This window comes from Delphinus delphis, chromosome 2, assembly GCF_949987515.2.
Source record: "Delphinus delphis chromosome 2, mDelDel1.2, whole genome shotgun sequence".
Taxonomy (NCBI): Eukaryota; Metazoa; Chordata; class Mammalia; order Artiodactyla; family Delphinidae; genus Delphinus; species Delphinus delphis.
This window is the reverse complement of record NC_082684.1, coordinates 60630473-60655856: the sequence shown is the minus strand read 5'-3', so window position 1 is coordinate 60655856 and position 25384 is coordinate 60630473. Positions and strand designations below refer to the sequence as shown.

At 37.2% G+C, this 25384-nt stretch overlaps 1 pseudogene; it reads left to right on the top strand.

Annotated features, from left to right (window-relative positions):
* The first annotated feature begins 17594 nt into the window (after positions 1 to 17594).
* On the top strand, positions 17595 to 23714 carry LOC132417931 (general transcription factor IIH subunit 3-like; annotated as a pseudogene).
* Positions 23715 to 25384: the final 1670 nt, after the last annotated feature.

The window sequence follows — 25384 nt, the reverse complement described above, 5'->3', positions numbered from 1 at the left end:
GTCAATATTTTATAATAACTTTGGAGTATAATCTATAAAAATATCAAATTACAAAAAACAAGAATTGAATAGTAATCTAACTGAAGCTGAGGAAATCAGTAAACTTTGAGGAAGTGGGATTTGAGCTGAGTTTTCAAGGAAGGAAAGGTGAAGAAAAGAAGCAGAGAGCATCCTACACAGGTGGAATGATGAACAAAAAACTCAGACTCTTAAAAGAGAAAAGGACAATTTTTAATTTTACAGAGAGAAGTTTGAGGCTCAGAAACGTTAACATTGGTAAGGTTCTGTATCTGCATGTTTGAAATGTTAAGATGTGTTCCTAAAGGCTTCAAAGATTCAAGGGCCCTCAAGTCTACAATGACAGGTTCAGAGATGTCCAGTGCAACAATTTCTACATTCGGATAGTAACACACGAATTAACTGTAACATTCATAGAAGAACTGAAGTATTCTAAATTGGCAGGGATGAGTCTCTTTCGCCACGGTCATCTACTTTTTAAGTTCCCTAAACTTAACTGATAGCCACTGTGTTTTACACATTGTAAAGAAAGAAAGTCCAATATAGTGGAAAAAGGTAACTCAAAGTCAGAATACTGAAGTCCTGATCCACTTGGACTACATGATTTCTAAGCTCCATGAGCTCTAAAATCCTATGGGAACATAAATTTTTGCTAGGCCAGGATAAAGAGTAAAGCAGAACACTATCCTTCCAACTCTAATCCCAATGCTGTATTTAGGTTAACTTCTCTCTCAAAACTAACTAAAATCACTGGCTCTTTTAGGGCAACTTGATCTGCATATCTGACTCATTTTCTTGTAGTGGTAGAAATGGAAAGAAACACAAAGGAACATAGCTCCGAGTCCACATGGCCCCATCTTTATGCAAGTCACCAAACAGAATACAAGACACTCAACACCTATAATGTCAGAGTTGTTAAAGCAAGTAATTTCCTTTTCCTGACACCATTTTCATGAACCTTGTCAAAAAAGTCTCTTGCACATTTCTTAAGGTCTAAGAGGCTTTTCCAAGGAAATAGCCTCCCATATTAATACAAATCCCTTCCAGTTTTGAGCTGAGAAGAGCTCGGGGGAGAATCTCCGGGTGAAAGGATAACTGTACAAGTGATCCTCCCTACTTCCAAAACTTCATTTTCCAGAACTTTCTCACTGTGCTTTCCATGACAATTATTTTGCTAGGACCCTAAGGATACACCATTCGCCTTTTTAAATTCTGGCCCAGATTTCAATTCAAACACACTATCTTTTCCTTATCTTCTTTTAGACATTTTAAGCTGATATTTTGAAAAGGTCTTTATGTAAAAATTAAAAGAAACAATCAAAAAAATCTAAAGGCATGGCCCACTTTACAAAGTGTATATTTCCTCTCCTGAACTCTTAATTCATTCACTTATACCTCACCTAGGCCTACTCCATTCCATACCTGTTTGAAGCACAAAATCAACATTTGAACTCTTAGGTTTAACCCTTCTTCCTATTACCCTCTTTGTCACCTTTCTTCCAAGTCACATTGTGGAGGAGGGGTGTTAGTCACGCAGACCTTCTGAGGAAATGAAGAGCTAGGGGATTTGATGTGCAGTGCAACCTTCATGTTCTACTAAGAGTGCATCCGTAACAGTGAAGGTACAGGAGCTTAAGTCTCCATCCCTCACTCCCCAGTGGTTGGAGCTACTTCCTCAGAACTTCATTATCAGTCTTCTTGAATTTGCGCCAAAAACAAAAACAAACAAACAAGTAAACCCTCAGGAAATAACTCTACAATTATACAAAATAACTTTTAAAATTTTCATAAATTAAAAAAATTCGGGAACACTCACTACTTCTTTCCCATAGCATCACACAGCAAGCAGTGCACCTCCCAGCCCCTCCTTGAGGCCCTGTAGGCTTTCTCAGTCATCATGGTCTCACTGCACAAATATAGCCAGAGGAGTTAAGTTTCTCTTAAATTTGAAACTAAAACAACATCATAGTTACAAATCCTTCCTCCAATCTGATGCTGGGAATGACATGTAACATTAATCTCATCTTCCCTTTAGGGCTTGCCAAAGGTCAAAAAATTTTTTGACTGTAAATGGCTCTCAGCATTGATACATCCTGAAACCATCTGTGTGCATCAGGAAAGAAAGAAAGCTCACTTGCTTCTACGAAAAAAATTCATGTTTTTCGTGCTCGGGGCCTTACTCCTGAGAATCAAATTGGAAAACACCATTTCTAAAGGCACATTCAAAGACAGAGACAATCTGTGAAGGAAAAAAATAGCTCTAGAAACAAGTAAACAATTCTATACTTGGATCTTTTGAAAACAAGAAAAAAGTACTTTGCAAAGGAACAAAGTCTAGGGAACTCAGAAAAACTGAAGTCAATTGTGAACCTGAGTTGCTGACGCTCTTCCCATAAGAGGAGGCCTGTGCTTTTTTTTTTTTAAAGGTTGCCTTGCCCATTATATAAGAAGCAGAATTTTAGTTTTTTCCTTCATAATATACCCACAGAAACTACACTGCAAGCAACTTCCCATTGCCTGGAGAATAAAGGCCAAACTCCTTGGGATAGTTTCCAAACCTCTTTATGACATGGCCCCAGCTTGGCCTTCTGGCCATATCTCCCCTATGATCTCCTACGTAGTGCTTGTTCCAGCAGTACTAGTTCTTAGCAGTTTCTCACATTTGTCACATTCTCTCAGGTCTATGCACACACACACACATCCCTGGCTATTTCTGGAACGCTCACGTCTCCCACCCCACCATCTAGCTAACTTCTATTTCTCCTTCAAGACTCAGAGTTAAGTGTCACCTATTGGAAGTCTTTTCTGATTCCCGTAGGATAAAGCAGATCCCCCTCTGTTTTTATCGTCCTCTGCAATCTCTGTGTTAATGCCCACACAGGGTGAATTTAGGTGAGAAAGTTCTCTAATGGCACAGTGATCTTAATCCATTATCCCTCATGGACTGAATTTACAGAGAGATTTTTTTAAAAGACTATACCCACAGTAGCTGTCTTACAAATATGAATACCCAAGAATAGCTTTATAAAGAAGATATAATACCAAAGCACTAAATAACAAATTTTTATACTTTTAAAATTATACTAAGGTTTATATTCTTCCGTGTCTTTGAAGCAATTCTTTTTATTTATTTGTAAGTATTGATTTATAAGTACATAGAGATTTCATACTCTTGGAAACAAGAGTTCCCTGTTTAAATTTTTATAGCTTCCAGAAAATATAAGCTAACATTTAAATGAATCCAGTGGCGGATCATATTTATAAAAGCCATCTGAATCATATATATTATACATTCTTGTACATTGTATTTTCATAAATAAGGCATCTCTGTACAGTCAAATACACCTAGATAAATATCATCACAAAAAACTGTTAGAATGACTAGAATAGACTTAAAATGAACATCCTTCCTGTCCCAAGTGTGTTTTGAGCAGGGGTTGGAAGATGGAGAGGATATGCACTTTTTTTTTTTTAATTGGGGTATAGTTGCTTTACAATGTTGTGTTAGTTCCTGCTGTACAATGAAGTGAATCAGCTGTATGTATACATATATGCCCTCCCTCTTGGACCTCTCTCCAACCCCACCCCCATCCCATCCATCTAGGGCACTGCAGAGCTCCGAGCTGAGCTCCCTGCACTATACAGCAGGTTCGGGCTAGCTATCTGTTTTACACGTGGTAATATATATATGTCAATCCCAATTCATCCCACACCTCCTCCCACCCATCCTGTGTCCACATGTCCATTTTCTACATCTGCAACTCTATTCTTGCCCTGCAAATAGGTTCATCTGTACCAATTTCTAGATTCCACACATATGTGTTAATATACGATATTTGTTTTTCTCTTTCTGACTTACTACACTCTACATGATAGTCTCTAAGTCCATCCACATCTCTACAAATGACCCGATTATATTCCTTTTTATGGCTAAGTAATATTCCATTGTATATATGTACCACATCTTCTTGATCCATTCCTCTGTTAATGGACATTTAGGTTGTTTCCATGTCCTGGCTATTGTAAATAGAGCTGCAATGAACATTGTTGTACATGACTCTTTTTGAATTATGGTTTTCTCTGGGTATATGCCGAGTAGTGGGATTGCTGGGTCATATGGTAGTTCTATTTTTACTTTTTTAAGGAATCTCCATACTGTTCTCCATAGTGGCTGTATCAACTTACATTCCCACCAACAGTGAAAGAGGGTTCCCTTTTCTCCACACCCTCTCCAGCATTTATTGTTTGTAGATTTTTTGATGGCCATTATGACTTGTCTGAGGTGATACCTCATTGTAGTTTTGATCTGCATTTCTCTAATAATTAGTGATGTTGAGCATCTTTTCATGTGCCTCTTGGCCATCTGTATATCTTCTTTGGAGAAATGTCTACTTAGGTCTTCTGCCCATTTTTGGATGGGGTTGTTTGTGTTTTTGATATTGAGCTGCATGAGCTTTTATATATTTTGGAAATTAATCCTTTGTCTGTTGATTCATTAGCCAATATTTTCTCCCATTCTGAGGGTTGTCTTTTTGGTTTACGGTTTCCTTTGCTGTGCAAAAGCTTTTAAGTTTCATTAAGTCCCATTTGTTTATTTTTGTTTTTATTTTCATTATTCTAGGAGGTGGGTCAAAAAAGATCTTGCTGTGATTTATGTCAAAGAGTGTTCTTCCTATTTCTCCTCTAAGAGTTTCATAGTGTCTGGTCTTACATTTAGGTCTTTAATCCACTTTGAGTTTACTTTTGTGTATGGTGTTAGGCAGTGTTCTAATTTCATTCTTTTACATGTAGCTGCCCAGCTTTCCCAGCACCGCTTATTGAAGAGGCTATCTTTCCTCCATTGCATATTCTAGCTTCCTTGGTCATAGATTAGGTGACCATAGGTGCGTGGGTTTATCTCTGGGCTTTCTATCCTGTTCCACTGATCTATATTTCTGTTTTTGTGCCAGTACCATACTGTCTTGACTACTGAGGCCTTGTAGTATAGCCTGAAGTCAGCCTGATTCCTCCAACTCTGTTTTTCTTTCTCAAGATTGCTTTGGCTATTCAGGGTCTTTTGTGTTTCCATACAAATTGTAAAATTTTTTGTTCTAAATCTGTGAAAAATGACATTGGTAATTTGATAGGGATTGCATTGAATCTGTAGACTGCTTTGCGTAGTATGGTCAAAGATTAATAAAGAGCATAGCAAGGTCAATAAAACTAGAAGCTGGTCCTTTGAGAAAATAAACAAAATTGATAAACCTTTAGCCAGACTCATGAAGAAAAAGAGGGAGAGGACTCAAATCAATAAAATTAGAAATGAAAAAGGAGAAGTTACAACGGACACCACAGAAATACAAAGCATCATGAGAGACTACTACAAGCAACCCTATGCCAATAAAATGGACAACCTGGAAGAAATGGACAAATTCTTAGAAAGGTATAACCTTGCAAGACTGACAGGAAGAAATAGAAAATATGAACAGACCAATCACAAGTAAGGAAATTGAAACTGTGATTAAACATCTTCCAACAAACAAAAGCCCAGGACCAGATGGCTTCACAGGCAAACTCTATCAAACATTTAGAGAAGAGCTAACACCCATCCTTCTCAAACTCTTCCAAAAAATTGTAGAGGAAGGAACACTCCCAAACTCATTCTACAAGGCCACCATCACCCTGATACCAAAACCAGACAAAGACACTACAAAAAAATAAAATTACAGACCAATATCACTGATGAAAATAGATGAAAAAATCCTCAAAAAATTACTAGCAAACGGAATACAACAACACATTAAAAGGATCATAAACCATGATCAAGTGGGGTTTAACCTAGGAGTGCAAGGATTCTTCAATATATGCAAATCAATCAATGTGATACACCATATTAACAAATTGAAGAATAAAAATCATACGACCATCTCAATAGATGCAGAAAAAGCGTGTGACAAAATTCAACACCCACTTATGTTAAAAACTCTCCAGAAAGCGTGCTTAGAGGGAAACTACATCAACATAATAAAGGCCACATAGGACAAACCCACAGCCAACAACATTCTCAATGGCAAAAAACTGAAAGCATTTCCTCTAAGATCAGGAACAAGACAAGGATGTCCACTCTCACCACTATTATTCAACATAGTTTTGGAAGTCCTAGCCATGGCAATCAGAGAAGAAAAAGAAATAAAAGGAATCCTAACTGGAAAAGAAGAAGTAAAACTGTCACTGTTTGCAGCTGACATGATACTATATGTAGAAAATCCTAAAAATGCCACCAGAAAACTACTAGAGCTAATCAATGAATTTCGTAAAGCTGCAGGATACAAAATTAAGGCACAGAAACCTCTTGCATTCCTATACACTAACAATGAAAGACCAGAAAGAGAAATTAAGGAAACAATCCCATTTACCACTGCAACAAAAAGAATAAAATACCTAGGAAAAAAACCTACTTAAGGAGGTAAAAGATCTGTACTCAGAAAACTATAAGACACTGATGAAAGAAATCAAAGATGACACAAACAGATGGAGAGATATACCATGTTCTTAGACAGGATATGATTTTTATGGAAGAGATTAAGTAACAAATACTGCAAGATAGTATGATCTTCTGTAGGTAAACACTGGTGAATTTTGCTTTGCTAAAATAAAGAAATGTGAATAGATTGTATTGTTAAAGTAGAAATTATAAACCAATAGGTAGTAGGAGAGGGATACAAATTTTGAGTTGTGGGGGAAGTGGAGTAGTATATGGGCTTAGGGTGGGAGTGAGACAGAGATCCTAGATGACAGCTGAAGATCTCTGGAATCAGAGCAAAGGTCTATTTGACTGACTTAAGTAATTGGAGGAAATTTGGGAAGAGGGATGCAGAGGAAACATAGGTGTTATGACAGAGTGATTCTAATGATCAGCTGGAATATAAATTGACAGAAGTAACCAACCAAAAAAGTTTAAGGAGTAACAAGAGGGAAGTTTCTTTTCTAGTTACTATAGGTTTTCAAAATGATAAAATAATAAGAAATAAATGCAGTGTGGTATTTGTCTTAAGAATCGGTAGACTGATGGTTACACAAAGGAATAGAAAGCCTAGAAGTAATCCAAAGTATATGTAAAAATATAAAGTATATTTAAGTGACATTTCAAACTACTGAAACCAACTCAAGAAAAACAATCTGAATAGACCTGTAACAAATAAAAAGATTGAATTAGTAATCAAAAGGTTACCCACAACCTCTTTTGAACATACCTTAAATTAGCCTTTAGGAATCCACTGATATATGTTTGAGGCATAAAAGAGAACAGAACATTTTCTGTTTCCAATGTCAATTCTCTCTCTTTTTTTTTTAAAGATCTTTTCTTGCAATTATGAAATAAATTACAGTTTGGAAAAGTGCATTTAAAAAAAAAAAAAACTTACCCACAAAGAAAAACTCAGGCCCAGATGGCTTTACTGCTGAATTCTATTAAACATTTAAAGAAGAATGAATACCAATTTTTCACAAATTCTTCCAATAATTGGAAGAGGAGGGAATACTTCCCAACTCATTCTATCAGACCAGTATTACCCTGGTACCAAAACCAGACAAAGACATCATAAGGAAAAAGAACTACAGACCAATATTTTTTATAAATATGGATATAAAAATCCTCAACAAAATACTAGCAAACTGATTCTAGCAAAATACAAAAAGAATCATATACCATGATCAAGTAGAATTTATCCCTAGGGTAATTTAACATCTGAAAAGCAATTAACGTAATACCCTCTTTGGACAGAAAAAAAAAAACAAAAAACGCATGGTCATCTCAATAGAAATAGAAAAAGAATTTGATCAACACCCTTTCATAACAGGAACACTAAACAAACTATAAATCAAAGGGAACTTCCACAACCTGATAAAGGACAAGTACAAAAACCCCAAAGCTAACATAATACTTAATGGTGAAAAACTGCATGCTTTCCCTCTAAGATCAGGAATAAGATAAGGGTGTCTGCTCTTGCTACTTCCATTCAACATCATATTAGAAGTTCTAAAGAAAGCAATTGGGGAAGAAAAAGAAATAAAACTTGTCCAGATTGGAAGAGAAGAAGCAAAACCATCTCTGTTCACAGATAACATAATCTTGTCTGTGGATAATCCAAAGGAATCCACCAAAAAACTATCAAAACTAATGAGTTCAGCAAGTTTGCAAGATATAAAATCAATATACAAAAATCAATTATATTTCTATACACCTGCAATGAACAATCTAAAAATGAAATTTTTAAAACTTCATTTACAATAGTATCAAAAAAGAATAAAATGCTTAAGAATAAATTTAGCAAAGTGTAAAACTTACACTCTGAAATCTATAAACATTATCCAAAGAAATTAAAGAAGATGAAAATCACCCCATCTTCATGAATTAGAAGACAATATTATTAAGACAGCAATATTCTTCAACTTGACCTACAGATTCAATGCGATCTTTACTAGAATTTCAGCTGATTCTAATATTCATATGAAATTGCCAGAGAACCAGAATAGCCAAAACAAGCTTAAAAAAGAATAAAGTAGGAAGACTCACACTCCTCAATTTGAAATCTTAGTACAAAGTTACAGTAATCAAAACAGTGTGCTCTGGCATAAGGATAGACATATAGACCAATGGAACAGAATTTAGAGTCCAGAAATAAATCCATATGTCTATAGTCAACTGATTTTCAACAAAGGTACCAAAATCATTCAATGGGGAAAAAAAAGTCTTTTCAACAAATGGTTTTGGTACAACTGGATAGCCATATGCAACAGAATAAGGTTGGATCCTTACCTCATACCACTTCCAGAAATTAACTCAAGATGGATCAAAGACCTAAATTTAAGCACTAAAACTATTAGAAGAAAACATAGGGGTAAAGCTTCATCACCTTGGATTTGACAATGATTTCTTAGATATGACACCAAAAGCACAAGCAATAAAAGAACAAATAGATAAGCTGAATTTCATCAAAATTTTAAAAACTTTTGTGCATCAAAGGATACTACTAAGAAAGTGAAAATACATCCATAGAATGGGAGGAAAGTTTTTCAAAACATATATGGAATAAGGGTTTAGTAGCCAGAATACATAAAGAGCTCTTGTAACTCACCAAACAACCTGATTAAAACATGGGTAAGGCACTTAAATGACATTTTTCCAAAAATGATAAGCTAATGACCAACAAGTATATGAAAAGATGCTCAACATCATTAGTAATTAGGAAAATGTTAATCAAAACCACAATGAGATACCATTTCACACCCATTAGGATGGCTATATTTTTGTAACATGGAAAATAGTAAAGTATTTACAAGAATATGGAGAAACTGGAACACTTGTACATTGCTGGTATGAATGTAAAATGATGCAGCCAGTATGGAAACCAGTTTGGCAATTCCTGAAAAGTTAAACATAGAATTACCATACAATCCAGCAATTCCACTCATAGACATATGCTATAAATAATTAAAAATAGGTACTCAAATATGTGTGCATGAATGTTCACTCTAGTACTATTCACAACAGCTAAAAGAAGCAACCCAAATGTCATCTGTCAACAGATGACTGGATAAACAAAAGTTGATATAGCCATACAAGAGAATATTATTTGGCTATAAAAAAAAAGAATGAAGTACTGATACATGCAAGAACATGCATGAACCTTGAAAACATTATGCTAAGTGAAAGAAGTCAGTCACAAAAGCTTAAATGTTATATGATTCTACTTATATAAAATGTCCAGGGACTTCCCTGGCGGTCCAGTGGTTAAGACTCTGTGCTTCCAATGCAGCAGGCACGGGTTCGATCCCTGGTCAGGGAAACAAGATCCCACATGCCGCACAGCAAGGCCAAAAAAAAAAAAAAAAATGTCCGGAATAGGTAAATCTATAGAGACAGAAAGTGGATTAGTGGTTGCTTAGTGCCAGGGCACTAGGCTGTAAGGGAAGTAGGGGATGAAAGGGTGATAAATAGTTTCTTGTTAAAGTGATAAAAATATTTTAAAATTAATTGTGGTGATGGTTGCACATATCTGTGACTATATTTAAAATCATTGAACTGTATGATTTAAATTGGTTAATTATATAGTATGTGAATTATATTTCAATAAACCTGTTTAAGAAAAATACAAAGAGAGAGAGAGAGAACTGGAGGAATATACACCAAAATGTTAATGATAGTGAGATTACGAGCATGACCAGTGGCTCACCTTAAGAGTTTAAGCAAACTTCACATTCTCAGGCCAATTGTTGATACGAGTGAGTGCTTAATAAATATTGGTTGCTACTAAAATATATATATATATATATATACACACACACAAACTTCAAAGAAAAAAAACAACTAAAAATCACTCCAGGCCAAAATGTAGTAAAAGGGACCAAATTCACCCTCCTGCTTGGAGCAGCAAAAAAAAAAAAGAAAAAAGAAAAGAAAACAACAAAAACATGTTAAAAAAACAAAACATTTTTGAGGCACTGGATGTCAGATAACAAAGGACAGTGATCCCTAAGAGACAGGAAACAAAAACAAGGTGAACTCACAAATTGCACCAGTTTACTGTCTTGAGTTTCCAACAGTGCAGCAGGGAGGGGGAAATCAAGAGGTGCCAGCAGACTCCCTGAGTTGAGAGGATCAAAGAAGCTAGAAATCTCAGGATAGAGTACCAGAGAGGAGAAAACTGCATAGAAAGGGAACTCCAGAGAAATGTAGATAGTTCCTCCCAAGTGTTCAGCTGATTACTGATCAACGCATGTTCTTAAGGAAAGTACTCAAGGCCACAGAAAGAACTACTCCAAAAAATTAGAAGTAACAATGCCTGGTTTCCACACAGGTCTGGGACTAGTGCCTGTTCCCACCAACCAGACTGGGGAACCTTATGATTCACAGGGCATTTGGCAGAGAACATAGAAGGGTCTTACCTCAATATTGGGTGATAATTAGCCCTAGACTGAGCACTGCTGTGGTCACACCTAAAAAGTCTTAAAAGTAACAACATCCACAGTATATAAAGAATCATGTATTCTCAAAACTCAGTAAGAGACCAAACAATCCAATTAAAAATAGGGAAAAAAATCTGAACAGACACTTCAAGAAAGAAGATATACAGAGGCCAAATAAGCACATGAAAAGATATTCAATATCACATATCAACAGGAAAATGCAAATTAAAACCACCATGTGATAACACCTCACATCCACTAGGACAGCTAAAATGTCAACGACTGACCATACCAGTTGTTGGTGAGGATGTGGAAGAACTGGAACGCTCATCACTACTGATGGGGATGTAAAATGGTACAATCACTTTGGAAAAGGGTTTTGTGGTTTCTTAATAGACATCTGCCATATGAGCTAGCCATTCCCGTCTCCCACCTAGGAGAAAGCATATGTCCATACAAAGACATACAGGAATATGCATAGCAGCTTGTTACAGATAAAAACTGGAAACAATGCAGATATCTATCAACAAGGTGAATAAACTGTGACATTTTTACAATGTAATAATATTCAGCAATATAAATAATTAAACTACTGACATGCAAAAATACAACTGAATCTGAAAATAATTATGCTGAGTAACAGAACTGCCAGACCAAAAAAAGGTGCACATACTGTATGATCTCATTTATTATAAAATTCTAACTAAACTATAGCAATAGAAAGCAGATCAATGGTTGCCTGGATATGGGGCAGGAGAAGGATGAGGAGAGAAAGAGAGGGACTATACAAAAGGCATGAGGAAATCTATGGTGATGATTTCACAGATGCATACAAATGTCAGAACTTTTCCAACTATACACTTTATTTGAAAAACAAAAGTTCATGCCACGACAAAGTTTATGATTTCCTGTTATACAATGAAATTCATATTTTATACATTTTACCTACTTTTTTCCTAAATGAAAAATAACTTATAAAAAGAGAATCATGACAATTTATAACAAAGGAAACCTTAGAGATTATTTAATATATTTCCCTCTTTTTCAGAAGAGGAAATTGGCCTCCAGAGAGGTAGATCTGCCCAAGGTCGTCACATCATCGGTAATGACTAGGAAAGGGCTGCTGGCAGTACTCTTTTTATACTACTTGGTTCTTTGAGTGTTTCAGACCTTAAGAATAAAATGTCCTCTGTGAACATACAGACTATATATGTTATTACAACTATTCCTGCAGCTCATTCTAAGTTTTCATTTGGTAGGTAAGAATATTTGTAAGTGTACAAATTTTATCTGAATTATTTGCATACCATAACAGTATTTACTCAGACTTCAAGTTTTGAAATGAAATACATTTTTCATATGAATGAGTCTGACATATCTGTCTGGTAACAGGAAGCTTATAAAATAGGTCTTATAATATTTGAATTCCTTCTTACTACAGTTTATGTAAAAAACCATAGACCATATCTTTGGACTGGGAATATACTTAAGTATTTATATAGAATGTATATTCAAAACAGAATCTAGGTTTATTGCGGACTGTGGCCAGCTGAACTAAAAATAATTTAGTGCCAGTAATATGAAAATGTATCAAGATTGCAAATAGTCTTCAAAAGCAAGGTAAGGTCTTTTGAAACAATGCTTCACTATAGAAATCCAATAACTAGGATTTTCTTTGGAACACTAAAGTGGCTGTTATTTATCATAGCAATGTGGGAGACACATTCAGAGATCTATTTTTATTTAATTTTTTTTGTTGCACCACACGGCATGCGGGATCTTAGTTCCCCAACCAGGGATAGAACCCGTGCCCCCTGCATTGGAAGCATGGAGCCACTAGACCACCAGGGAAGTCCTGGAGATCTATTTTTAAGTAATAGGCAAGAGGACTTATGTTTTCTGCTGTAATTGGTAAATATTACAAATCTACACACTACTGAATTTTTCACTCCCCATCTCCACCTCCTCTTGTTCTCTCATTTTTCCAAAAATAACAAAACAAAGAAACAAACAAAAGCAAAACAGCATAAAATAGTCTCTCCATGTTTCCTCAACGCCCCGTTTGCTCGGTGACATATATTCTAGCAGGACAGTGGAGAGAAGACTCTGACTTGAAAAACTGAAAGCCTCCATATTTATGAGCCAATCTATGGCTTACCCAAATTCAACGGTTTTAGTGGAAAAATATTCAATAAATATGTATATTTTAGACATACTTGCAAATTCTAGGTACCTCAGAATTCATTCATAAAATATTCTGAAACATTTCCCAAATGTGCTGTGCTAAGCAAACATTAAGTAACAATAATCCTTTTGCTCACCCCTTGGGTGGAAATTTTCACACATTAAAAGAGAATTGAGGATAATGGCATTAGGCTGCTCCAGCCTTGACTCGATGGAGTGCATCTGCAGCACTCAGTATTTACAATGTGCACAGGATGAATTCTCCTACCTAGCAAAAACCTCAGCCTCAATACCTGCTAACATTTGACTCTATGTAGTGTGATACAGGTTTTTAAATGCTGTCCTGACCCAGTTTTGAGGCCCTGGCTAGAGGCTGGTCATTTCTGCTTCCTGAGCAGTCAATTAAGCCCACACCCTGAACCACCTCCAGTATCAGCTCTCACACTCTTGGCCCCTATACACCTGCTCTAATTGCCCCAGGGCCAGGTACCAGACAACCAGGGACAGCCCCTATGCCCCAGAGTCTACTGACACTGCTCACATTAGCCAATCCTAAACGTGCTTGCCCATTCTTTCCCTCAGAAACTGCAGTATAAAGGCACTTGCCCACAGTTCTCCTCTCTCCCTCTGCCTTGTGGCTGACCCTAGTTCTTCCCTGAGTGGCCCTGCACGGTGTGCTGTGTTCTCCCCAGGGAACTGTGAGTCCAACAAACTACAAAACCCTTTCTGCCTTCTATTGATCTGTTTTGGCCTCACCATACCTCACCCAAGGTAATATGGTGAAAAATAAGGGAGGGAGGGAAGGTGGGAGAGAGAGAGGAAGGGAGAAGGAAGAAAGGGAGGGAGGGAGGGAGGGAGGGAGGGAGGAAGGAAGGATTTTAATTGGCTCTTAAAAGCAACTTATTTAGTTTTGCTAAAATTTAACTCAAACCAATAATATCTGTACAGAGTGTAAGTTCCTTATGGAAGAAGTCTGAAATGCAGCAACAGTTTACAAAATATGATAAGCTATGTCTATTTACATATTGAGAGCACCTAACATGTCAAGCCATGTGCTTATATCGCATTACCTCATGTAGTTCTGAAAAAGACCAGCGAGGTAGAGCTACTATTATATCTATATTAAATACATGAATCTGAGGCACAGAGAAAGATACAAAAATTGTCTAAAAGGACACAGCTAGCAAATGGTGGAGCCGGGATTTGAACTCACATTTCTCTAAAACCAGAACCTAAGCTCTTAAGTCCTAAGTGATACTACCTTCAAATAGCTGCTCGTCCAACAAATATTTATTGAGCACCTATTTTATGACATTGTATTATATATTAGAGAAAAAGGCATCGAACTGATTCTCAGAATGCTTATTTCATAGTGACAGTGAGGTTATTTTACCTATAAGAACAAGATAGCTTGATAGGTATTGGATGGATGTTATCTAGGGTGCTACAGAAGTATAATCATTTACTTAAGTAAATAGATTTGTACCACTACTATCCTTTGCCCCCTGCCTCCATTTACACACACACACACACACACACACACACACACACACACACACACACACACACACACTCACTCCTTTAAATTGCTCTTTTGGCTAGTTCTACCTCTGCCAAAGGATGAAATCTCAGTAAAATCTCATAACGTTTTTCTGACTACTCTCAAATACTAAAAAGTCCTCAGGTCACTTTTAGCCAAAAGAACTTTCTTTTTCAGTATCTGAAAAGAGTAATTTGGAGCAATAATCAAACCCTGCACAACCTTCAAAGTTAAATTGTCCCCAGCTCAAGCCTGTTGCAGCTCAGGAAGCCTACAGTGAGGGAGGCAAGCATGGTTGCTACCACCTGCTTCAATTTCTTGCCTGGCCTTCCACTCCTCTCTCTCACTCTATGGCTTCTGAACCCCTGGGAGTGAGGGGAGGGCTGTTCTCCAGACTCGGTGCATGTCTACACTCACAAGGCGCTTCTGTGGATTCCTCAGAAATTCAGAATCCCCCACTGGAAGCCTCTCGTTGCATGTCCCAGGACAGATGTGGTACCTATAATTCCACTGCCTCTCCCCAACCTCTATCAGCCCCAACATTCGGTGACCCGCCCCGCACAGACTCTTGGTGAAATGCTTTCAACAGCCAACCTCCACCACCACGATCTGCAGCCCCTTTGAAGACTTGCCCTTTTTTCTGTCCACTCTTTTTTTTTTTTTTTTTAGATTCTTTTCCCATTTGGCCATTACAGAATATTGAGTAGAGTCCTCTGTGCAATACGGCAGGTTCTTATTAGTCTTCTATTTTATATACAGTAGTGTGTATATGTCAATCTCAACCTCCCAATTTATTCCCCTCCATGCCCTGGTAACCATAAGTTTGTTTTCTACATGTGACTCTACTTCCATTTTTGTAAATACGCTCATATGTACCCTTTCTTTTAGATTCCACATATAAGCGATATCATGATATTTGCCTTTCTGTGTCTGACACTTCACGGTATGACCATTTCCAGGCTCTAATTGACATTTCCTTCCTCTGTATGGTCTTCAGAGGAAATGCCACCACCCTGCCATGGGGAAAGTGCAGTCTTCCCCCAACGCAGTTCACCCTCAGCACTCTGAAACCTGTGGAAGACATGTGTCCATTGGACCCCCAATTCTCCACTGTCAAGCTCTGCAGGAAGCACCTGGCCATCCTCCTCCATAATGGGGGAAGGGAGCAGGGTACCTCAGACCCCAGCAATTTTGCTTCATCCACTCAGTGCTTTCATACCTACATGACCACATCCTTGGCATGTCTAACATGGGTGCCCCAGCACCTCACTTTGAATGGGGATGTTTAGCAAATATTGTTTTGTTCTCAGTCTTTGAGGCTTCAGCCAAAACCCAGACAGAGTGTCATTTAATATTCTGTTTCAGAAACATAAAGAAGGATGCTCACCAGACTGAATAATGCATAGCACAGCAAAAACTGTCTGTCTCTATATGGTTGTTTTCTAATATTTTCTATTAAGGAAAATGGATTTGTCTTCTAATTCTCACTCTGCTCCTAGAAATGCTCTGTGAACCTGAGTAAATGATTAGTCCTCAGTGTTTTCACCTAAAATTATACGAAACTATAAAATTATTTAAAGTTTGTTGAAAAGTCTCTCCAAGAAAATATAGCTCTGTCATTTGAGGCTAATATACATCAATCTTCCTAGCCCAGAAAAGACAAAAAACTAAAAATTAGCCAGAGAGCAGCAGGAGAACTGCCTTTGAATAAACCCAAATTCCTGACATCGTGCTCTACATCTCCAGGAGGAATTAAAACTCTCACCTTCCCAATCTCAGAAGCAAGTTACTCATATCAAGCCTGACCTTATGCCCCAGTTCTGATCACTAAGCTTCTACATTGTTCTCTTTGCCGCGTTCCTTACCTTGTTAACCTGACTAGTAGACAGGTTCACCCAGGACAATCCTCCTCCCAAAGGCAAGGACCCGCTCTGAATTTAAGCCAAGCATGAGGATGATGGTGCCTGTTGGAAGACTTCTCAGAAGTAAGCACCTGTGATTCATGAATACCCCATACTCCTGGAACCACTGTCTTCTTAGGGACTCCACCTTCTCAGAATGAGCTCCCTGCTAGCTGTACCCTTACCCTAGGACAGGACACAGGTCCACTGCCACTTCAATCACAGCACCTGCCCCACTCCAAGATCCTAAAGCATGCAAGGTATCGGCATAAATGCCAAATGGAGCTAACTGGGCTAAAAGCATGCATCTTTTCAAAAACGCATTGTTTACAGTATTTCCTCCTTTATCCTTTTACTTTTAAAGAATAAATCTTTCTCTAGTGTTTTCATGGCTGACATAGAGTAACTGCCTTATTTTGATTAAAATTAAAATTGAATCATTTTCTTCTCTGTCCTTAGAGCATAGGTTCCACAAACATAAAGTAGGTAATTGACCTTATTTAAGAAATTTGCAATGGAACAATAAAAACAATTAAGTGCAATGACTCTAGTACAGATGTTCTGAATCCAATATTTCTCAAAAGGCTTTGACAACATCCAAAGTTGTATGAAAATATTTGGCAGTGGTAACTCAAAATTTAAGTATTCTGTTCTTTTTTCAAGCACTAGCCAAGAATGGAAGAGTCTTCACGAACAATCTAATTGAGAGGTTCTGGAAAACAAATCTGTAGCACATGGTCATTTTTTCTCTGTTGATGGCTCAGCTGAGCCAGTGACATTTATGAGTCCATGGCTGAGGGCTCTATAGGTTCTGGATCAATACACTCTTTCCTAAAGTTATAGACTGAATGTTTGTGTCCCTCTGCCCCTAAATTCATATGTTGAAGCCCAAACCACTAGTGTAGCTGTATTTGGAGTAAAGTAATTAAGGTTAAATGAGGTCATAAGGGTGAGGCCTTGATCTGATAGGGTTAGTGTCCTTCTAAGAAGAGACACTAAAAAGCATGGAAAATGAAAGGCGACATGAAGACATAATGAGAAGGCGGCCATCTGCAAGTGAGAAAGAGAGATCACACCAGAAACTGAATTGCCAGAACCTTGATCTTGGACTTCTTGCATCCAGAACTGTGAGAAAATAAATTTCTGCTGTTTACGCCATTCAGTCTATAGTACTTTGTTATAGCATCCTCAACCAACTAAATACACCCAGGAACTTATCAACGGAGGAGAGGACGAAAAGACATTTTCTTCCTCTTTCTCCAAGTGGGATCCCAGAAATTCCCCAGTGTATATTAAAATATTAATATCTTGCTTTCACACAGTTTATATGCATAGTCCTATTTATTCTTCACAATCTTGTAGTTAGGCAGAGCTAGCATTATTAATCCCGTTTTACAGATGAGATGGAATGTGGCTAAGCCAAGATTAGATGAAGAACTTTTGACTCCTAGCCCAAGCTTCTTACACTGCACCTCATGCGAGCTGACTGAGAGTAGCTTTAGAGATCTTTCCACTCCTGAGTCAGCTCACAGTTAGAACATCTCTGGGAATCATAGCACTGGTTCCAGGATAAGACACTAGACTTCAAAAGGGGTACCTCTTAACAGATAAGCAGAATTATCTGCCATTGGTCAGGAGAACCATGACCTATTAATAAATAAAGCTGAAGAAAAAATTAAAACTGGAGTTGTGCTCAATTTCAATAATTTTAATTATTAATTTAGAGTGATAGTAATTTTGACCTTTTAACAAAACCTTCTTTATATACCATTTTTGAGTTTTGACGATCTGTGGACACAAAGGAATAAATCTTGGCCACTCTTTGTCCTGGAACACACCATCTACAGCTCCTCCTGGGAGAAAGAGCTCAGCTACAACTTAAAGTTCAGTACATTCACTCTTCTGATTAATTTGGAGCAGTGGAGCAATTAAAGAACAGATGCTATGGATTAATGTTCCACATCACATTGAGAAGCCCTTCTATAGGCCCTGGTGCTATTTTTAAAATATCTGAGCTCTGAATGTCACTCCATTAATAAAGATTTCAGCAGCTTAGTCATTAACACCAACAAGACCTTATCATTAGAACAACATATACTTTCAGGCTCATTTTTCTGTTGTGCAAATCAACGATGAAAAACTTCAGAAACTGAACCAATGTTAGATTGTTTAGTATAACTGATCTGGGGCTCATATTCAAAACATTTATTTTATCCATACATAATATCTTAAAATATGTCTCTTTCCTAATAGGCAGCCAAAAACCCCTATTACTGACATTTGGTTTCAACTCGCCCTAATACAGAATGTCTCTCTTTGCTCCCTTTTCAACTGTTCCTGAGGATGACTGCCAAACCCTAAGGAAAAGGGAAAACTTGGTTGCCTTTAGCATGTAAGCCTCTCAGTGTCAGCAGTTACACCATTCTCTCCTTTAGGCTGAGTTTGCACTGTACTGGAAAATAGAGGCCTCTGAGTATTCATGCCTCTTCAGACCGGCTGTCAAAAGCCCTTCACGTGCAATCTTCTTATTTGGCCCCAAAGAAGACAGTCTCTTCTAAATAGTGCTCAAATGGTTATCCCATTCAGAAAGAATGGAATATTTGTTTGATATAGAACATAAATTTATTCTAGTTAAAATAATATTTTGTTTGTAGAAATTTTTATGTGCATCCAGAGAAAAGGGAGATTTTAAAATCAGAAATCTCAAAAATTAATGGGAAGCATTTTAAAAATAATTTTAAGGAATTATAAACAACCTAAATATCCAGTAATAGGGATTTGGTATGGGGATATCTATGTAGATGTAGATACAGATATAGATATAGATATGGAGAATGAGATTTCCATTCAATAAAGCACTCTGTATCTAAAATAAATAATCCTGATGCTTCCAGTTCTATATAATAGACTATTTACATAGATACTTACCTTCTCTTCCTCAAAAATGCCTGTAAAATTTACAATCAAGAAATACAGAAGCTAGCAAGCACAGAGCAGCACTAAAAAGGGGAAAAAGAGCCATCAGCAGATCAGAGATTTATTAAAATCTTTAGAAAATGGCAAGTAGACGAATCATACTGTCAGATGAAACAAAAGCAAAGAAGCAAATGTTCCAGCACTGAAGACACCTGGCTTCACTCTGAAAAAAGTGAATGCTGAGCAAAATGAAGAGAAAGATCAAAACCTAGACATATCGCCATGAAATTTCATAACACACCAAAGATAAAGAGGATATGCCAGAAACTTCCAGGAAAGGGCTATGGAAGTTCCCTATTGTTTGATGTATTCATTATCTGAGTTCTTACAGCCATGAGATTGCATAGGGAAGCAGTCATGGCTCAAAAATATTCATTAATCGACTGGCCACTTGTAAAATTAGTCCTGATTCAAATACTCATCCCATATCACACTGACATCTGTCCTCACCAATCACATCAGAGTCTATTTTGGTCAATTTAATTGAATTTTTAATACATATATGATTAAAATATGTAAGCCATAAATATATAATAAATGTAAAATAATAAATATATAGCATAAATTGACTTTAAAGTAAAATTGCAAACCTTGAAAAGATGTTAGATTTCATAGGGTTGATAAAAGTGTTGGTGACTTGAGTCACCAACAGAGCTACTGCTAAATGAGAATTTTAGCAGAGTTAGATCAGTTTAGGATGGATGAGGAGAAAACCAACCAGGAGAATGGTAAATAAGAAAGGGTCATCAAGGGAGATTCATTTAAAAATCAAAGAATTTAAGACAGGCCCTTGTAGGGAAGTCTTGAAATATTTTTGCAGAAATTACTATCTTTATGATTGTGCAGGAAAGTGAAATATGAACTTGGAAGATACCATATCATTCTACCATCTATTTTTATCAGAAAATGGTAACCCCCAAACAATCCAATTTAAATAGATTTATATTAAGAGGACTTTTCTAGTGCTACTTTCCCAAGAAACAGGAGACTTCCTATAGATAGAAAGGAAGCAGAAACAGGATTGCATTGTATTACTCTCATTAGCAAGAATAAGTGCTGAAAATAGTGAAAAAAAAGCCGGTAAAATTCTGAAAAAAATGACTTTATATCAATAATTCTATACATAATCAAACTACTAATCAAATATGAAAGCAAAACAATGACATGCAAGAATTCTGAAGGTTTACCTGCCATGTACTCTTTTGAAAAAAGTACTCCAGCCATATTTTAAAAGAGGAAGGAAGGAGGAAGAGAGGGAGGGAGAGTGGGAGAGAGGGAGGGAGGAAGAAAGAAAGGGAAAGGGAAACCAAGAATATGGAATGAAAGGTATGAGGAGATTTCTGCTTTAGGTAATGAAAGACTGAGAGTTTAACCAAATCTAACCACACTCTGGGAAAAAAAAAACACAAAAGCTTAATTAAATATATTATTTTAAAATCTTCTTAAAAGCATCAAAGATATATCAAGACAATAAGGAATTACAGGACAAAAATCCAACACTTGGGAAAAGGTTTGCCCTGTGATCACTGGCTGACCTGAAAGAGGTAGCTGATATGTGCTTTGATAGCCTCTTAGAGCTAAGGGGAAAAGTCAGAGACCAGGGCTCACCCAATACTGGGAATTGGGGCCCCCAAAGGGCTACACCCTGAGAATAGTGATAAAACAAAAATAACTCAACCTTGTGCAGACGGTAGACTCACTTCTTTTTAAAATATCAATAGCCAATGAAATCTCAGGCTGTGAGACTGCCTGAGAACACTCTAGGTTGTCGGTACCCCTCGTTGGAGGAAGAGAATATCATCCTAAGTCTCAAATTATTTCAACAAATACTTTTTCAAACACAATGCCCAGCATACACCAAAGCATGAAGAGAAAAGATACAATGAGCAAGAACCAACAGTGATAAAAATAACCAAAATAGTCAGGCATTACCATATACAGTAAAACTATGTTTAACGTTTTCAAGGAGAAGAAAAATAAGCTGTGAAAATTTCAGCGGGGAAGGAACTAACAACTATAAAAAGTAACTTTGCAGATTTAAAAAAGAAACAAATTGAGATTCTACAATGGAAAAATCCATTTAAAAAATTAAGAATTCAGGGCTTCCCTGGTGGTGCAGTGGCTGAGAGTCCACCTGCTGAGGCAGGGGACACGGGTTCGTGCCCTGGTCTGGGAAGATCCCACATGCCGCGAAGTGGCTGGGCCCGTGAGCCATGGCCACGGAGCCTGTGCTCCACAACGGGAGAGGCCACAACAGTGAGAGGCCTGCATACTGCAAAAAAATAAATAAATAATAAAAAATTAAGAATTCAATGGAATCTAACAATATATTGGACAGTGGAAGAGACACTTAGTGAACTGAAAACAGGTCAGAAGACACTCCCCAGCATGCAGCATACAAGAAAAAGATGGAAAACATGGAAGAGAATGTAAAAGACTCAGAATTCCATGAGAAATCCTTAAGTTCCGGCATCTAGAAGAATAAGAATGGGCACTGGTCATTTTTGTGGAGATTTTAGCCTAGAATTTTCCAAAACTCATGAAAAATATCTGTCTTCCAACTTAGGAATCCAAATAAATCCCAAACAGATCATAGTGAAATTGGATAAAACCAAAAAGATCTTCAGTGCAGCCAGAGCAACTCACCTTCACGAGAATAACAACAGACTGACAGGTGACTTCTGAACAGCATCAATGCAAGTCAGAAAGAAACTGCTAACCTAGGATTTGTAACTAGCAAAAATAAAATCATTTTCAGATGAATTAAAAAACTGAAAGAGTTCACCACTAGGACACCTGCATCCAAAGGAATCTGCAAAGTATGTTTTCAGTTCACTAATTGTCTCTTTGACTGTCCAATATGTTGTTAAATTCTCACTGACTTCTTCCAGAGAAAAGGGAAATGATGGCTGGAAATCAAGGGCTCAAAAATACAAAAAGAATAAAAAGAAAAGAAAGTTGTAAATGTGAGTAAATCTCAATAAACACTGATCCATTAAAAAATAATAATATTTACATAAGGAACTATGTAAATGAAGTTAAGTGGTCTAAGCAGCTTGTATTACCCAGGAAGAGAGTAAAATTATCCATTAATATTAGACATTGATAAGTCAATGATACATTTTGTATAGGGAAAGAGCATAATACAACTAAAAGAGAGCAAAAAAAATCAATGATTAAAAAAAATCAATTGGAAGTCAAGAAGGCCAGACTCCATAGGACTTGAGGATATCTGCTGGGCCTCAGATTTTCTATTAAGGATCTGGGGCCACCACGGTCTCCAGCTATTAGAGTAGATACCAAATCAATTTGTTGGGGAAAGCAAGCATTCAGAAATTCCTGTTTATTTTTTCAATACATAGGTGCTATGATGACATGGGGAGTGTCCCAGTTATTCAGAATCATTTCAACAAACTTGCTATGATAAGCATATCACATTCAAGACAGTCACTTCTTATATCCTGGGAAAGAATGGCAGATATGGAGACTTTTTTAGGGAGACCCTGGCAATTCTCCTCCTGATTTTCATTCCTCAAAAGGTAAAGATGGCAAATACGAGCTAGTAGCGGCAGCAAATTAGCTTATTCCTGGAGACTAAAGATTTAATGACAAAGAGTGATGTAAACAGGCAACATGCAGAAAATCTGGTGGCAGGACTGTTCACCTAAGTGCTTTGTTACATTCATAGAGGACTCAAGGAAGTTAAAGGTAACCAGCGAATGAAATCAAGGATTCAGACTCTTGATTTGAGCATCTTCCAACATTACAGAGGAATAGAGTCCTGTAAAGTGCCTCAGATATTTTCTATTCTGCCACATTTATTCTAGGTTTTCCTTTGTGATCATGATCAAAGATCTCAACCTTTCACCACCAATTTATGTTGACTACAGGACTACTTGCTTCTGTCATCAAAAGCTCCTAGAAATTTGTTATGTCTGTTTCTGTGTGCATCAATATTCTGCAATTTTGCTCTTTGCCACTACATGTGAGATGGCTTTAAAATTTCACTGCCTCTTTTTTTTGAAAGCAAACTAGAAGAAACTAAAAGTGACTGAGTAATGATACAATACTTATTCTTTCCAGGTCCCAGGTTATCAGTTGAAATTGTAATACAGGAATCGCATCAGAAAGTCTTTGACAAGAAATGATATAATAATATACACCATTATTTTTAATGTAGCTGGATTCTTAGAGGAAATATTTCCAAAGCCACACTTTTTGTGCACTTCTTAGAGAGTGATTTTTTTAAAGAAAGTCATTCTATGTATTATATATATTTTTTCTGTTTCCTGACTAATTTTTTACCAGAAATGGAGAAGAAATAGCAAATGTGTCATTATTTTAATAGGATGATTATTTGTCAAAGTGAGGTTTGGGGTTTAATTATAGTTTTAATGCATGTAGTTTAACTTCAAACTGAAGTCCCTTTTGTGAAAAGACAGGTGTGTGAAATTTGAATACAATTTTAGGAAAACAATGAATACATTGCCAATTATTAACTTTAACAAGTTAAATAAATAAAACCATAATTCACTAATCTGAAACTATTTAGATACAAACAAATATTTATTCCTTTGTCTGGCATCTTTATATGTTTAGACAATGTGAGCAAATTAAAATGGTTCATTGCTGAGTGACTACAAAACTGAACTTTGAATGAGCAAGGAAAGTGAGTAACAGTAGTCTAGCAGGGGAAATTTTTCTTCAGAACAATGGTTTTAAGAGCTTCTTTGTAAAAGCTGAAGCCTAAGTTCTTTTGGGAATTTCTCAGAGACTTAATTTTAGTGGTTAATAGTAATTCTCAGATACAATTATTTATAATTACTCACATTTCAATGAAAACAAATGTATAAATATTAGAGACTCTTCTCTAGAAGCTTTGGAATGTAAATTTCTATAAATTCATAAGAGAAAATTCTTTGTAATTTTAACATTAAAAGAAGTTTTGTGGGTGATTGGTTCAAGATGGCGGAGTAGAAGGACGTGTGCTCACTCCCTCTTGAAAGAGCACAGGAATCACAACTAACTGCTGAACAATCATCAGCAGGAAGACACTGGAACTCACCAAAAAAGACACTCCACTTCCAAAGACAAAGGCAAAGCCAAAATGAGATGGTAGGAGGGTTGCAATCACAATAAAATCAAATCCCACAACTGCTGGGTGGGTGACACACAAAACTGGAGAACAATTATACCACAGAAGTCCACCCACAGCAGTGAAGGTTCTGAGGCCCATGTCAGGCTTCCCAACCTGGGGGTCTGGCAACAGGGGGGAGGAATTCCCAGAGAATTAGACTTTGAAGCCTGGTGGGATTTGATTGCAGGGCTTCAACAGGACTGGGGGAAACAAAGACTCCACTATTGGAGGGCACACAAAAAGTAGTGTGCATATCAGGACAGGACATGGGGGAAGAAGCAGTGACCCCACAGGAGACTGAACCGGACCTACCAGCTAGTGTTGGAGGGTCTCCTGAAGAGGCAGGGGATGTCTGTGGCTCACCACAGGAACAAGGACACGGGCAGCAAAAGTTCTGGGAAGTACTGCTTGGCATAAGCCCTCCTGGAATCCGCCATTAGCCACACCAAAGAGCCTGTAGGGTCCAGTGCTGGGTCACGGCAGGCCAAACAACCAACAGGGAGGGAATTCAGCCCCACCCATCAGCAGACAAGCAGATTAAACTTTTAATGAGCTCTTCCCGCAAGAGCAACACCCAGCTCTACCCACCACCAGTCCCTCCCATCAGGAAGCTTGCTCAAGCCTCTTAGATAGCCTCATCCACCAGAGGGCAGGCAGCAGAAGCAAGAACTACAGTCCTGT